Below are 14384 nucleotides of genomic sequence, written 5' to 3' on the forward strand. Positions count from 1 at the left end.
TAATTATGTAAGTTATAAAAGTGATGGTGGTTTATTGTTTATATAGTAAATGTAAAATATGGCATCAGATCATGGGCATTAAATGAAAAATAATAATATATTGAAACGTGAATCAGCTGATTTATGATCGATCCTTCATCTTAGCATACGGCTACATACGAGACACTGGCATTTATATAAATGCCTAATTACCTTAAGTGAACGATCGACATACTTTGGAATAATACAAATAATCTTCATGTTACGTCTATATAAATGTTTCGGGATATTTCGCCATCAAGTCAATTTGCCATCACAACAATAACAAGACAATTCGCCATCGGGACTTTTCGTCGTCAGGATGATTCCCCGTCGTTTATTTTCATATCAGTTTATTTAGGAAGTACACTAGTTTTTTTGTACTGTACTTGTACCTCTTCAAAGTTGTTTTAAAATATACCCAGGATGTTGTAGTACCAATGGAAATTAATGAAAACAACTGTGGGTGATGCTAGAACATAATTCAAAGTCAACTACAGCAAGGTAGAAACAAGTTAAATATTGTCTAAAAGTGCAACTTACAAATGATATCCAAAGCCAATGCTATTGAATGAAAATAGACTTTGATAGATCCCCCTGAGAATTAGTTATTAAAGTATCAGTTAATCAGTAATAAGTATATTTATACAATGACAGGGAATTGTCCTGACGTGGAACGTCCATATTATGACGATGAATTGTCGACTTCCTGGCGAATTTACTGAAACAACCGTTGCTTGCTTCAGTAAAGATAAGTTCTACTGTATACTGTAGTTTTCATGCTTTTTTCTCTTTATTCAGTGTTAATGTGTTACTTTAAATGTTTAAACATAAGAATATTTCATGTGAGTGCTAAGGCGTGTGTATGTGAGAGTTTAGGCACGTCTGGGAACGTATCCACATTGACTCCATGTTATAATGGGATTGCTATACAATGGATTGCTTTACGATGGGGTTTTCAGGAATGGAACCCCATCATATAATGAGGGTTTACTGTACCATACAAATACTGTGTGTTCTTCATTACTGTCTGATAGTTAATGCAATTATTATATGCATTCTGTAACCAGAATTTGCAACACATTTCCTGTCACTATTGTATTTGTCACTATTATATTTGATTTCTGTATTTTCAATGATGTTTTTATTACATTTCCAGGTGTCAAAAACACAATAATTGTGTTATGATTTTATGGAACTTTATAATTAACATCTGCACTTCTGGCAAACTCTGAATATCATTTAAACTCCTGTCTGTCAAAAAAAAAAATAATAATAATAATAAAATAAAAAAATAATAAAAATCACAACAATATTTTCAGTATGAAATATTAAATTTTGAGCTTATTTACAGTTTCCAAGCATTTTCAGTGTTAGATATTGAAACTTCATTGACAGGTGAACTTGGGAAATATCAAGAAATAGGACCTCCTTTCCCACCCTAGGACAGAGTGAGGAGTTGCAACGTCCAGACAGCCCAAATTTGCCCAATCCAATGGGTTATACTTCCATACGTTCATCATTCAAGCCCCCAGAATCCTGGCTCTATCGGATACGCTAAGAACATTCACCATGTTCTGTAGCTTCACACAAACGTATCCAATAGAGTCAATCCAGACGATACCACGCTAAAAAGGGGTGCCAAATCCCTGATCATGCACTTCTCCTCACAACATTCATCCAGCCAGCTCGATCTCTTGTCAGTTCCCTAGCCTCACAGACTTCCAAACCTCTCTTCCTCACACTCATCCACCATATCTCTCCACCTTCTCCTTGGCCTACCTCACCTCCTCCCTCCTTCAAATTCACTCAGTTATACCTTTTTCACCACTCTTTTGTTATCCATTCTCTCCACTCAGTACACTCTCTTCGATTCTGGTGTCCACCGACTTCCTCACTCCACATCTTTCACGAATCACATTATTTCATATCCTATCCACCTTCGGTGCTCCACATACATTTCTTAGCAGTCTCATCTTAGTTGCTCTCACTCTTGACTTTTCATTTTCATGCCACATTGCAGACTCATGTTAAAGTTGGCACTAACATTCCTTCATGTAAGCCTCATGCAGCTGCAACTCTCAAGCCTCTGTTTCTTATCAAGGCCTTCATTGCACCAGCTACTTTTCCTTGTCACTCTACTTTCAATTTCTTTTGCACATTTTCCTCTCTTTTCTATCACTGTACCCAAGTAACTGAACTCTTTCACCAATTCCAGTCTCTCTCGATTCACTGCAACATAGCACAGGGAGTAACCTTCTCTCTCAATAACCATCACTTTTCTCTTTTCTACATTTACTCTCAAGGTGCAATGCTCACAGACATCAGCTAAACTCTGCACTAGGCTAGCAAGTTCTTGTCTGGTACAGGCATACCCCGGTTTAATGAAGTAAATGGTTAGGTAAAACCCCATCATTAGGCGGGGTATCATAATATATTGGGGTACTTTTAACACGTACCTCAATGTGGGCTGTTTACCAGCCTTGGGTTTCCATCCAAACCAAGCCCAAAACCCACCCAAATGAGCCAAAAAACAAGTTTAAACCCAATGTAAATGGTCTAACAGCTGTCAAGGAAGCTAACCGAAGCCTAACACCTGTAAATAACTCACTAAAACCAATAATGTAAAAAAATTGTCAAATATAAGTCTGGAAAAAATTAAGCTGAGTAAACTGTACCCCAAAATGACAATGTTCAACCCACCTATGGCTAAAACACATTAATCTAAGCCTAAAAACAGTTTACAAAACAATCTAAACACAATTTTTGTCTAAATTATCATCAAAATCTGTAAAAAAACTCAAAATCCATCATTAAACCGGGGTTTGGCCATCATTAGGCAGGATATGGTGCAATTTCTACCCCCATCGTTAAGCCAGGGTATTGTATATTGAGGTACAGTATTACTGTATTTGCAAGCAATACTGCACCAGCAGTATGCACTAGATTCGCCCCGAACACGTTCTCGCCGAACGTGCTCGCTAATATACGCGGTAAGTGCTAGGATACGTATAAGACAACATAAGATTAACCCCTAAAACGCGGGGCGTCGCGTTTGCGACGCTCGCTGAAAAGGACCTAACGGCGGAGCGTCGCGTTTGCGATTCGAGTTAAATTTGAATAAACGCAGGCAAGGATGTTCCAACTGGTATTGTCTATCAGTACCATCACCCTTTAGCTACAATTAGCATACTTTACCTTTGTACTACTGACCTCCGTTGTTGCCAAGTATCGCGTTTTTCCCCCCTCCCTCCCCCACCACGGCCCGGCCAGCCTGGCTGTGATACATGGCAGCGCTCTGACTGCTCAGAACTGTAAATCTGCGCTCTCCTCTCACAAGCAGTTTATGCTAATAGGAAACGCTTGTTTCCCCAGTTGTAACACTAGCTTTTTTTCGCACGGTTTCCCCCTGTTTAGCGTCAGTTTACCGCACGCTTTCAAAGTGACATTATGGCGAGTTCTAGCTCTTCCGAGTCAGTGCGAGCAGCCGACAGGAACGAGAATAAAGTGACGGGCGTAAAGCAGAATAAAAAGCGCACTGCGGTGATCTTTTGGGAAGTAATATGATTGAAAATAATGTAGTATACGTGTTTATAGCTGTGAAAATGGAAATGTTTGTTGAGTGATGGGAAGACCGCCGCCGCGCTGCATGTCGGCCGTATGCTTCGTTGATTTTAGCCTTATTTTCAGTGCTTATTGTACAAATACGGATTCCAAACTACCTGTACGTTGTAGTATAAAGTTTACTGTGACAGAATGAGGCTGTGGTAGAGGGGAAACCGGGTTGCTGGAGGTGTGAAAGTGAAGATTTTGTTACCCAACTTTGCAAGTCTCCACAAGTCCTTGGGTAGTCCACGAAGGCTCAACACCTGTCTCTGGAGAAAGCTGAATGTAAGTACTATCTGCCATACCAAGTATTATGTTCTAGGGTTAATCTCTGATTTTTGGCTAATATTTTCCTACAGATACTCAAACCGCGATCGAACGCCGCCACCCGGGGGGGGGGGGGGTCGTCGGCTGTCGATGGCCACGCATTAGGGGTTAAAGAACCGATACAAAAACTATAAATTTATGCAAGACAGACCTTTGAAAGGCCAAACCCTTGAACATCAGTGCAGTGCACACAGTTTGTTTTGATCACGTGATCACGTAATTTGCTGTACTGGTTTTCCTCAGTATAGTACATTACCGTTCTGGTAATTTTATGTGCAAGTTAAAGTACTATTAAATAAAGTTAAAGCAAGAAGTAGTCTTATAACCAGTTTATCTAATAGGCATCAGATTATTGCCTTATTTATTTGTTTGTTAAAGATTTGCCAACGGCCATGCCACGTTGAGTACATCACTTCCCGTCCGATCAGCGAAGTTAAGCAACGTTGGGTCTGGTTAGTACTTGGATGGGTGACCGCCTGGGAACACCAGATGCTGTTGGCATCCCTACATGTCAAGTGGGGTTGGTGGAGGATTAGTGCCTTTCCCTGTAAAACAATTAACTCTAAGCCCTTGACCACCCCGTTTGGGATACATGGCGTCTGGCAATGATGATGATGATGATGATGTATTTGCAAGTTAAATATTTACTGTTCTGGTATGTACTTGTAAGTTAAAGCACTTAAATAAAGTCTATCTATCTATCTATTGCCAGACGCCTCAATCCCGTTTGGGGTGGCCACAAACAAATCACCTCCAAGTCGCCCTGTCCCCCGCCTGATTTATATGATTAATCATGATCAGTGGGTTCTGAGACAATTCGCTATCAGACAATTCCTCGTCAGGACAATTCGCACCCTGGATGATTCCCAGTCATTCTATAAATATACTTATTATTAATTAATCAATACTTTAATATCTATATTTCAGGGGGATCCATCATAGTCTATGTTCAATAGTGTAGGCTTTGGATATTATTTATTACAGTCACTACTCCTTTTACGAAGGGGTTACGTCAGGTCATACCTTATCGTATACCAATTTTATCGTAAATCGGGAGATTGAAACACATTATAAAAGGGGGGTTACGTTAACTCCACTTCCCAAAGTCACCTACTCAAGACTGAACCATAAATGACAACCCACCTTCATTCCTTCCTGTGTTGGTCCAAGTTGTTCCCCCCCTCCCCTGAGGCTGGGGGACAGCCTGTGCTTACAGGCACTAGTGGTCAGCCTCTGAGTCAGACAGGGACGGGTTGGGGAAGGGGAATCCGGCCCATACCTGCACCAACTATAGCATTTGGGCCTACACTGGCACTGACTTTACCGATGGGCGCACAAATCCACAGTACTGTACAGTAATTCACCAAAAGAAACACTATCACACCAGTACAGGCAGAGTTACGTACAGTAAATCGTTGCAACAACACAATATAGTACAGTAATCACACTTGCGTAAAGTTGGCCCAGTGCTACACGACGTCTACTGTAGTACGATGTTTGGCTGAGAGGTAACGATAGCAGAGGGGCACACGTGAACAAGTTGAAAAGACAGGGCTTTGAAGGGGTGGCGGGACCTGAACCATAACAATGCACTGCACGCCGGGGCCGTCATCTTGCCTGAGACAAGTGATGGTCACCTTGCTTCTGCCTGGCGCTTTCTGATGGCAAAATCGTTATAGCAGGAAATTTATCGTAAATCGGATTTTGGGGTGGAACTTTTCTATTATCATTGTAGCGAATTATCGTAAACCGAATCAATGTAAAACGAGTAGTGACTGTAGTTGCACCGTCAGTCAATAATATCTTGTTTCTTCCTCGCTGTAGTTGCCTTTGAATTATATTCTAGCGTCACCCATAGCTGTCTTCATTAATGACGGCGAATTGTCTTGTTATTGCTGTGACAGCGAACTGAATTGACAGTGAATTGTCCCGAAACCGATCAGCATCAGAATGTTGCCTTGTGTTTACGTATTTGTTTGTTGAAGTTTTGCTGAGCAGTACTGTATTTGTAAGATACAACATTAAATAAACCTTCTAACAACTTAGAGTGCTTCATATTGATTACCAATGACTGATAACAGCAAAACACCACATTTAGGGGGTCTAGGGAGTAAAATAAGTAGTTAAAACTTACACGGTTTACGAAACCCACGTGTTGGGGGCGAGCTTGCTGTACAACAAATATGAGATATTCCATCCATCACCATTAATTACCAATGCCATCCCTCTCTCCATTACTTGTATTTTTACTTCTCTCATCACCCCATCTATATATACTGTAAATTGAACAACCATGGGGACATCACACAACCTTGTCGCACGCCCACACCGATCGTGAACCATTCACTGAGATGCCCATTAACCCTTACACAGGCTTCACTACCATCATAAAAACTCTCAACGGCATCTAGCAGCTTACCATCTATATTGTACATGCGCAAAACTTTCCACAATCCTTCTGTCCACTCTGCCTTAAGCTTCTTCCAGATCCATGAATGCCATAAACACCTTATGGTCCTTTTCACAAGCCTTCTCTGCTATGGCTCAATGTAAATATTTGATCCACACACCCTCTGCCACTCCTAAAGCCACCCTATTCATCACTCACTAGGGCTTTAGATATCTCTCTTACTTTCTCTATGATAATTCTCCCATATACCTTCCCTACCACACCCATTATTTATTCCACGATATTCTTGCACTCACTTTGCTCACCTTTATTTTTGTACAGGGGTACAATCACAGCCTTTTTCCACTCTGCTGGCACAGTTTCACTCATCCATGCCTTCTTACATATCTCCAAGAAGCAACTCATTCCACTCTCTCCTCTACACTTAAGCATCTGTGCATACACCTTATCAACCCCAGCTGCTTTCCCATTTTTCAGCCGCTTCACAGCACTTCACCTGTGCGAGTGTCATGTCTCATGGCACTGCATTCCTTCTCTGCACACCCCCAAGACCAGTCATGTTTACGGCTGCTCTGCTCTCTATTCCCATTCATCAGACTTTCAAAATATTCTTTCCATCTGGTCCTTACTTCATCCCCATGGGTTAATAATTTACCACACACATCCTTCACACCATTACATTTCTTTCCGCTTTCACTTCTACATTTCCGCATCTCTTTCCAGAATGACTTCCTATTTTCTGAGTACTTTGCATTCATTATTCTTCCTTTATCATCATTTACCTCCTCCTCCTTCCTCTTCACTAGTCTCTTTACATGCTTCTTGCTCTCAATATATTCAATTCTTACTTCAACTGAACCTCTGTCCTGTAACAGTTAATTCCTGCATAAAAGAGTTGGAGAGAAAGGGGATGAGAGTTTGTTACTAGACAGGTGCTGTGTGCCTGCTGTAGTGCTAGAGGGATACAGGCAGACAGTTCAGAGGAGCAGTGACCACTGAAGTAGCAACAGGAAAGAGACAAAGATATGACAATGTGGCACAAAGACAGAGGCTGAAGGGACTTGGTAAGAGGAGGAGAGTGAAGTCTTTGACTCCACCTCATTATCTCTCCTCCTTTTACTGGCTCCCTTCAACCTCTGTCTCTACGTTGCACTATTGCATCTTTATCTCTTTCTATTGCTACTTCAATGGTCACTGCTCCTCTGAACAGTCTGCTTGCATCCCTCCACCACCACGGCAGGGGACAGGACTCATCTACTAGCAAATTCTCATCTCTCTTCTGCCCAACTCTTTACTGCAGAATTAACTGTTACTTCCAGTCCTTCATATAGCAACAGGTCAGCTCCAGAACTGTCTTCCTTTGTCTGTATTTCCTACTGCCTATGACGTACAGTCTTTCAAGTGTAGTGTGCATCTTGAAATGACCAGATCTAAAATTTGGCTTTGATATCTTGTTTTTGTTTTTTCTTGCAGGGAACAATCTTGCAGGCTTTTGCCCTCTGGTTCCTTCCTGAACAGAATTTCATGAACTGGCAACATATATTTTATATATGGCACTGTGACCCCTTGGATATCATGTATAACTGGCACCAAGCATGGTGCGTGATGAAGCTGCACGATAACAAAAGCACAGAACCTATGGGATTTATCTTAACTGTTACTGGGCACCCCAAGTGCAATTACAATTTTTCTCCTCTAAAATAATTTAGACCAACTAAATACATACATGCTGTTATGTCAAGTACCATATCAGAAACACACACAGGCATGGTTAGGTTAATAGAAAATAATGAAGAAGACACAATAATAATATGAGTAAGATAAGTGAAACAATAGTTGCATTTCATAATAAGACTGTCTTTATATGTTGTAAAACAAAGGACATTTTCAAGTAAGGGACAAGTTGATTCCCCATTTAGTCTCTTAAATCGAGGTTTGAGTGTAACTCACTAACACCAACAAATGAAATCTGAAAATCATCAAATATGTCTGGGAAAATAAAGCTTAGTAAACTGTACCCAAAATGACAATGTTCACCCCACCTATGATTAAAACACATTAACCTAAGCCTAAAAACAGTTTATAAATCAACCTAACCACACAATTTTAGTCTAAAATATTATCAAAATCGGTAAAAAAAATAAAAAGTCATCATTGAACTGGAGTTTGGCCATCGTTAGGCAGGGTATGGTGGTATTTCTACCTCAATCGTTAAGCCAGGGTATTGCATCTAGGGGTATTGTATATTGATGTATTACTGTAATGAAAACCATTTTTCATTCATTCATTGCCAGATGCCATGTATCCCAAACGGGGTGGCCAAGGGCTTAGAGTTAATTGTTTTACAGGGAGGGGCACTAATCCTCCACCAACCCCACTTGACACGTAGGGAAAACCATTTACCATGTAAAAATAAAATATTCCTCACACCAACAAATAGATAGATAGACATATGGCTCATCAGGGCAGTTAACGTCCACGACTGCACACAGTGTTGGTAGTCTGTGTTGGCATCGTAAATTCAACCACGTACTTTGATGGCACCCTTCATCACCCTTAACAGGCCCTCACCATCGTATAATCTGAAACGAAAAGCCACTGCAGCTACAAATAAAAACCATTACATCATAAAACCCATCAGCAAAGGCAAAGTGCAATTTTATGCTGTGATATAAAGGGGATAGCAATAGATTGAGATAGACAGCTTCATTGTGGATAAATAAATTCATTCATCCATCAATCCATTAACAAATCACTAGAGCTTGCCTGCAAATATTTAATTAATAGCCTTTCCATCACAAAATGTTTGCAAATACCATTATCTCTGTTTTCACACTGTTATTCACCCCACAATGACCTATCCTCATCAAAGCCGCAAAAATTACTCCGGCAGGCTCATGCATCATGATTTTTAACAATATTGTGCAGTCGCATTGTGCAAAATCTGACACTCTCTGCAATTACCCTAAAAAATGTAAAAAGAATTGGGTCAGTATCTATTACTGTTCTCACAGATGAAACAAAGCAATGATTTTCACGTTTTTGAGTTGCAATTACCAACAATTTCACACCGTCACATTGCACACAATCACCAAAATTTTTGTTTGGTATTTGCTTGACAATCCCTGGTCTTACCCTCACCCAAACAGAAAAATAATTGGGTTGACATCTATTAACCCCTTAACCGCGGGGCATCACTTTCGTGACGCTCGGCCACAATGGATCATACCGCGGGGCATCACTTTTGTGATTCTGTGTTATTTTGAATTATCCCGGGCTCTCAAGTGGTGGCTTGTATCATCTATCAGTACTGCCAATGTCCAACACTAGTCAACACTCCAAATCTCATCTGTACTCCCATCCATTGTTGACATTTTAGCGATTTTACCCCCTTCGTGACTCCCCTCCCTACCTGCCCTCCATTACCCTCTCCTCTCACCTCCCACGCCGCGCTGCGCTACGGAAATTTCCCCCTGATTTTTCCACAGATTTCATCCATTGAAATAAGCCCTATGCCCTATACTTATACCAAATAATATATACCAAAAAAAAAAAAACGGTAAGTGATAGTTATACATCAGAAATTGGCTAATTATCACCTGACAAAACCTCACGCGCATTCATTCGCTACATTACCACGGTAATTTCCCCTCTGATTTATGCCTTGTAATCGATGTCTGTAATAAAAATATATATCAGAAAGGAAGGGAGAATCCTAACTGACATTTACATTCACCTGGAACTACCTATTTCTTTATTTATTGCCGAGATTTTCTACCTATACAAAATTAGCCTGTAAGTTTGCAGCAGTCAGCCTAAAGTGTCATTGTCAACCCTTCCCTTCTCAGATAAGCCGCAAGCCGCGGCATTTAGTTCCTTGTCCTCCGCTGTAGAGAAACCATGTCGCACTCGCGCCCCGCCATTCCTGCCGCTTCTGCGCCCATTGCAAAGGGCCCCGTGACCTCTACTCCTAAGAAAAGTGGTGAGGCAAGCAGGAAAGGCCTTAGTGACTCTGCAGTGGCACGTGAACTGGCAGAATTGTCCATGATAATGATGGACAGTGACTATGACGATTCGAGTGAATCGTGTGATGAGCCGGGTGAGGTTATCGCGCCAGAAACAGCAACAACGAGTGCTTCAATAAGTGAATCAGTGTCTAGCTCCAAGGGAAAGGAGCCTTTAGTGCAGGAAGGACAAGAATTTGGGAAGGGAGTGAAAAGGCGGCGTGTTAGCCCCAGAACAATGCCCCCATGGGACCCAGCCCGCCATGAGTCACGAGTGCATTCACCTCCCCGTTCCCCAAGCCCCGCTTTACTCATCTCGTCATCATCGTCGGCTGAGTTATCTCCGGAGTCTTCGTCGTCGGAGTCACCACCAGCATCAACAGTGAAGGCAGGCCGTAGAGGTAGAGGTAAATCTAGGAGAGTGAAAAGTAGTGTAGCTAGTAGGGTAAGGGCTGCTAGTGCTGTATGGCAACCTAGGGTCAGTGAGAGTGACCTTGACAGAGATAAACCTCCCTCACAGCCAACCTCCACCACCACCACCACCACCCGCCCTACACCGCCACGACAGGGAATCCTGGACGCCTTCGCGTGGACGGAAGGGTCAGATTTTGTCCCCGAAAATCTTGTTTTGGATGAGAGCTCCTCAGGAGTTCAGCCTGCCTTCACTATGGACGAAAATGCTGAGTGTGTCGACTACCTTTTGGCCTTCCTAGATGACGAAGTCATGCAGCACATATGTGATGAGACCAACAGGTATGAATCACAACGTGCTGCAAGTGGTACAGGTGCAGCCAAGATGCAACAGTGGTCCATGCTGGGAGTGCAGGAGCTGTATGTGTTCTTTGCCCTCATGCTTCTCATGCCACACTCCAAGAAGCATTAGTTGGAAGAATACTGGTCCATGGACCCCTTACTACCCTCACCCACCTTCAGTAAGTACATGGCCAGAGATTGCTTCCGGAACATCACGGGAAACCTGCACTTTGCCGACAACGATGTACCTTCCCAAACCGACCCACTCTGGAAGATCCGGGAGATTCTGAGCAGAATGAAGGATAAGTTCATGTCATTCTTCCACCCCTTTCAGAAGGTTGTCATTGATGAATCCTTGGTTTTGTTCAGAGGACGTCTTCGGTTTGTTCAGTACATTCCAAGCAAACGCCATCGCTTTGGAATTAAGTTCTTTGTACTGTGCGACTATAAGATGGGGTACATCCTTGACTTCGTCATATATTCAGCCAGCACTGTCGATCTCGATAAAACACACCCCCTTGGCTTCTCAGGCTGTGTAGTGAAAGTGCTCCTAGAAAAGTATTTTGGTGGGAATCATGTGCTGTATACAGACAACTACTATACAGCACCGAAACTTGCCAAATACCTTTCTGAGCACGGCATTGGCTCCTGCGGCACTGTCAAAAGTAATCGTGCCAACTTCCCCAAATTCCCACAGGCGGGAACCTCGCAGCGAGGAGACGTGCACCTACGCAAGTGTGAGAAGATGCTGGCAATACGGTGGCATGACAAGAGAGTCGTGCACATGCTCACCACTGTACGTAAGGGGGAGATGAGAGACAGTGGGAAGGTCGACTGTAGGACAGGCGAACCTGTGATGAAACCTGATGCTGTGTTAGACTATAATATCAACATGCGGCTGGTGGACAAGTCCGACATGATGATTGGTGAGATCGACTGCCTCAGGAAGAATACTAGGTGGTACAGGAAAGTTTTTCTGCATCTCATAGATATGACTATGCTGAACGCCTTCGTCCTGTACAAGATGAAGGTCAAGCCACCCAAGTCCTTCTCCCTGAGGTTGTTCGCCAGGACTTGTGTCCAGCAGCTGCTGGAAAGATATGGTAGGGTGCAAGTAGCAACTCCAAGGCGCCATCCAGTAACACTTCCCGACCGACTTGAGCAGAGGGCGTATATGGATCGGCACAGACTTGAGCTAATGCCTGCCACAGGGAAAAGGAAGGCTGCGATTCGCAGGTGTCAGGTATGTGCGCATACCACACGCCGCACACCTGAGCATAAACGCACCTCTTGGCAGTGCGCTGAGTGCCAAGTTCCCCCGTGTGTTACCTGCTTCTTCGATTACCACAGCCAGAAGCAGTTCTAACAGTGCAAGTGTGGAAGCAGAATTATTTGGAAATAATGTGTAAATAATGTGTAATGTGTAAATAGCAGGTGAAAGCAATGGATGTTCAGTTCATATGATTGAACAGTGTATTACAGTTTTATCTTACTGAAAGTGACAGTGAATAACATAGTGTAAGTAAAATAGCAGGGTAAATATTGAAAATAGAATAGAAAATGTAAATAGTAATGTAAGTAATTAGTAATATAAGAATATGAGTACAAATAATTTATGATATAACAGTGAAAGTGAATCCGTGGCTCTCTACGTATTTTACTGACTGAAAAATTGAATGACTTCAGTGACAATAAACTAATACGACTGAAGGAAACTTATGGAGAAAGACTCCAGATATATATAAGTGTGATATAGTAATAGAAATATAAAGTGTGAGGGGTTTTATGAATAATAAATGACAAAGTGCCTAGAGCGAACTAGCGCAAGTGCGACGATCAGACGCGCTCGTAATTTCCATTGCTTTCACAGTGTTTTTTTTTTTTAGTATGGATCCCAAACTACTTGAAAATTGTAGAATAGTGTTTATAGTGTTTGTATCTGGCTGTGGTAATCATATTACGGGTTGTCGGGAAGTGTAAAGTGGAGACTTCGTTACCCTACTTCAGAGGTCTCCACAAGTCCTACGGTAACTGACGAAGGCTCAACAATCATTCCAGGAGAAAGCTGAAGGTATGTGCCATAAGCAAATGTAATTTTATTATTCTAGGACTAATAACTGATTTTTGGCAAATATTTTTTGAGAGTCCGTCGGAGCCCAAATAACCCCGCGGGACACGCAAGTCATTGGTAAACAAGCCCGCGGTGTAGGGGTTAAGCAAAGACAGACACAACTTTTTATTATTTTGATTCACTGCCCCATTAGCAGTGTACAGGCTTGGGGCTACATTGTTGTCTTGTCATTATACGATAACCATCCACTAGCCAAGGAGCACCATCTTTTTTTTTTTTTTTTTTTTTTTTTTTTTTTTTTTTTAAGAACCATAGGCCACAAAATTCAACCCCAATCACCAGCTTTCAACCCCTAAATCACTGCAAAATCACCCCCAAGATTTCACTCTTCCTCTCCAATGATTTATTTCTTACTTTTATCTTGAAATTAAGTAATGGCAGAATACTAATGTATCATAAAATACTGAGATGATCTGCCGGCCACAGCTGTCCTTGTGCCGTAATCCAGCCTACATTTAGGGGTCATGGAGGGGATTGTGGCAAGTCTTCATAACCAGGGACATATTTTTCACGGATATATCAGCGTCAAATCATGATGGCGTCCCTCTCCATCGCCAAATAAAGGTGCGTTTTTGTGAGGCATAGGCTTGAGCCTGGCTCGAGCCAGACTTAAGCCAAACGTCCATTCCTGTTTTTGCGGTGCCCAGGCTCAAGCCGGACTCAAGCCGCGCTTGAGCCAGACTCAAGCCAAGTCGATCCACCCCTAGAGCTGGCTTGAGGTAGCTCGAGCCCAGGAGTGTGACGTCATATGTAAACAAAGATGGCGTCTTCCATTGTGTTGTATGTGGTGTTCTCACTTTTTTTTCAATAAGCCACGAGTATGTGGCTTGCACCGATTGATTTTGATATACAGATATGCTAGAATTTACAGTTGATGCACGTGAGAGAAGAACATGTGTAGCTAGAGTGAATTGGACAGCTCGTTTGTGGTGCAGATCAGATCAGATGGTGTTCACTCAGTATTGCTTTTGAATCAGCACTGGGCTGTTCATTGTCATTTTTTTTTTTTTAAATACATTTTCCAGTGTTCCACACTTCACAGAGGTATTTCTTGTAGTGGTAGAATTTTTTATCTGCACCTTCTTTTGCGTATGTTTATAACAGTATGTTCTCTAAATTGCCTTCTTCTACCTCA

At 42.1% G+C, this 14384-nt stretch overlaps 1 non-coding gene across 1 annotated transcript; it reads left to right on the top strand.

The window, feature by feature from the left end:
* Nucleotides 1-4333: 4333 nt before the first annotated feature.
* LOC145407339 (5S ribosomal RNA) lies at nucleotides 4334-4452 on the top strand. The gene has a single exon (XR_013898700.1). It is a non-coding gene; the product is annotated as a 5S ribosomal RNA (ribosomal RNA).
* Nucleotides 4453-14384: the final 9932 nt, after the last annotated feature.

The sequence above is a fragment of the Coenobita brevimanus genome, chromosome 72, assembly GCF_032717465.1.
Source record: "Coenobita brevimanus isolate Jiangsu-jjx chromosome 72, ASM3271746v2, whole genome shotgun sequence".
In the NCBI taxonomy this organism is placed as follows: Eukaryota; Metazoa; Arthropoda; class Malacostraca; order Decapoda; family Coenobitidae; genus Coenobita; species Coenobita brevimanus.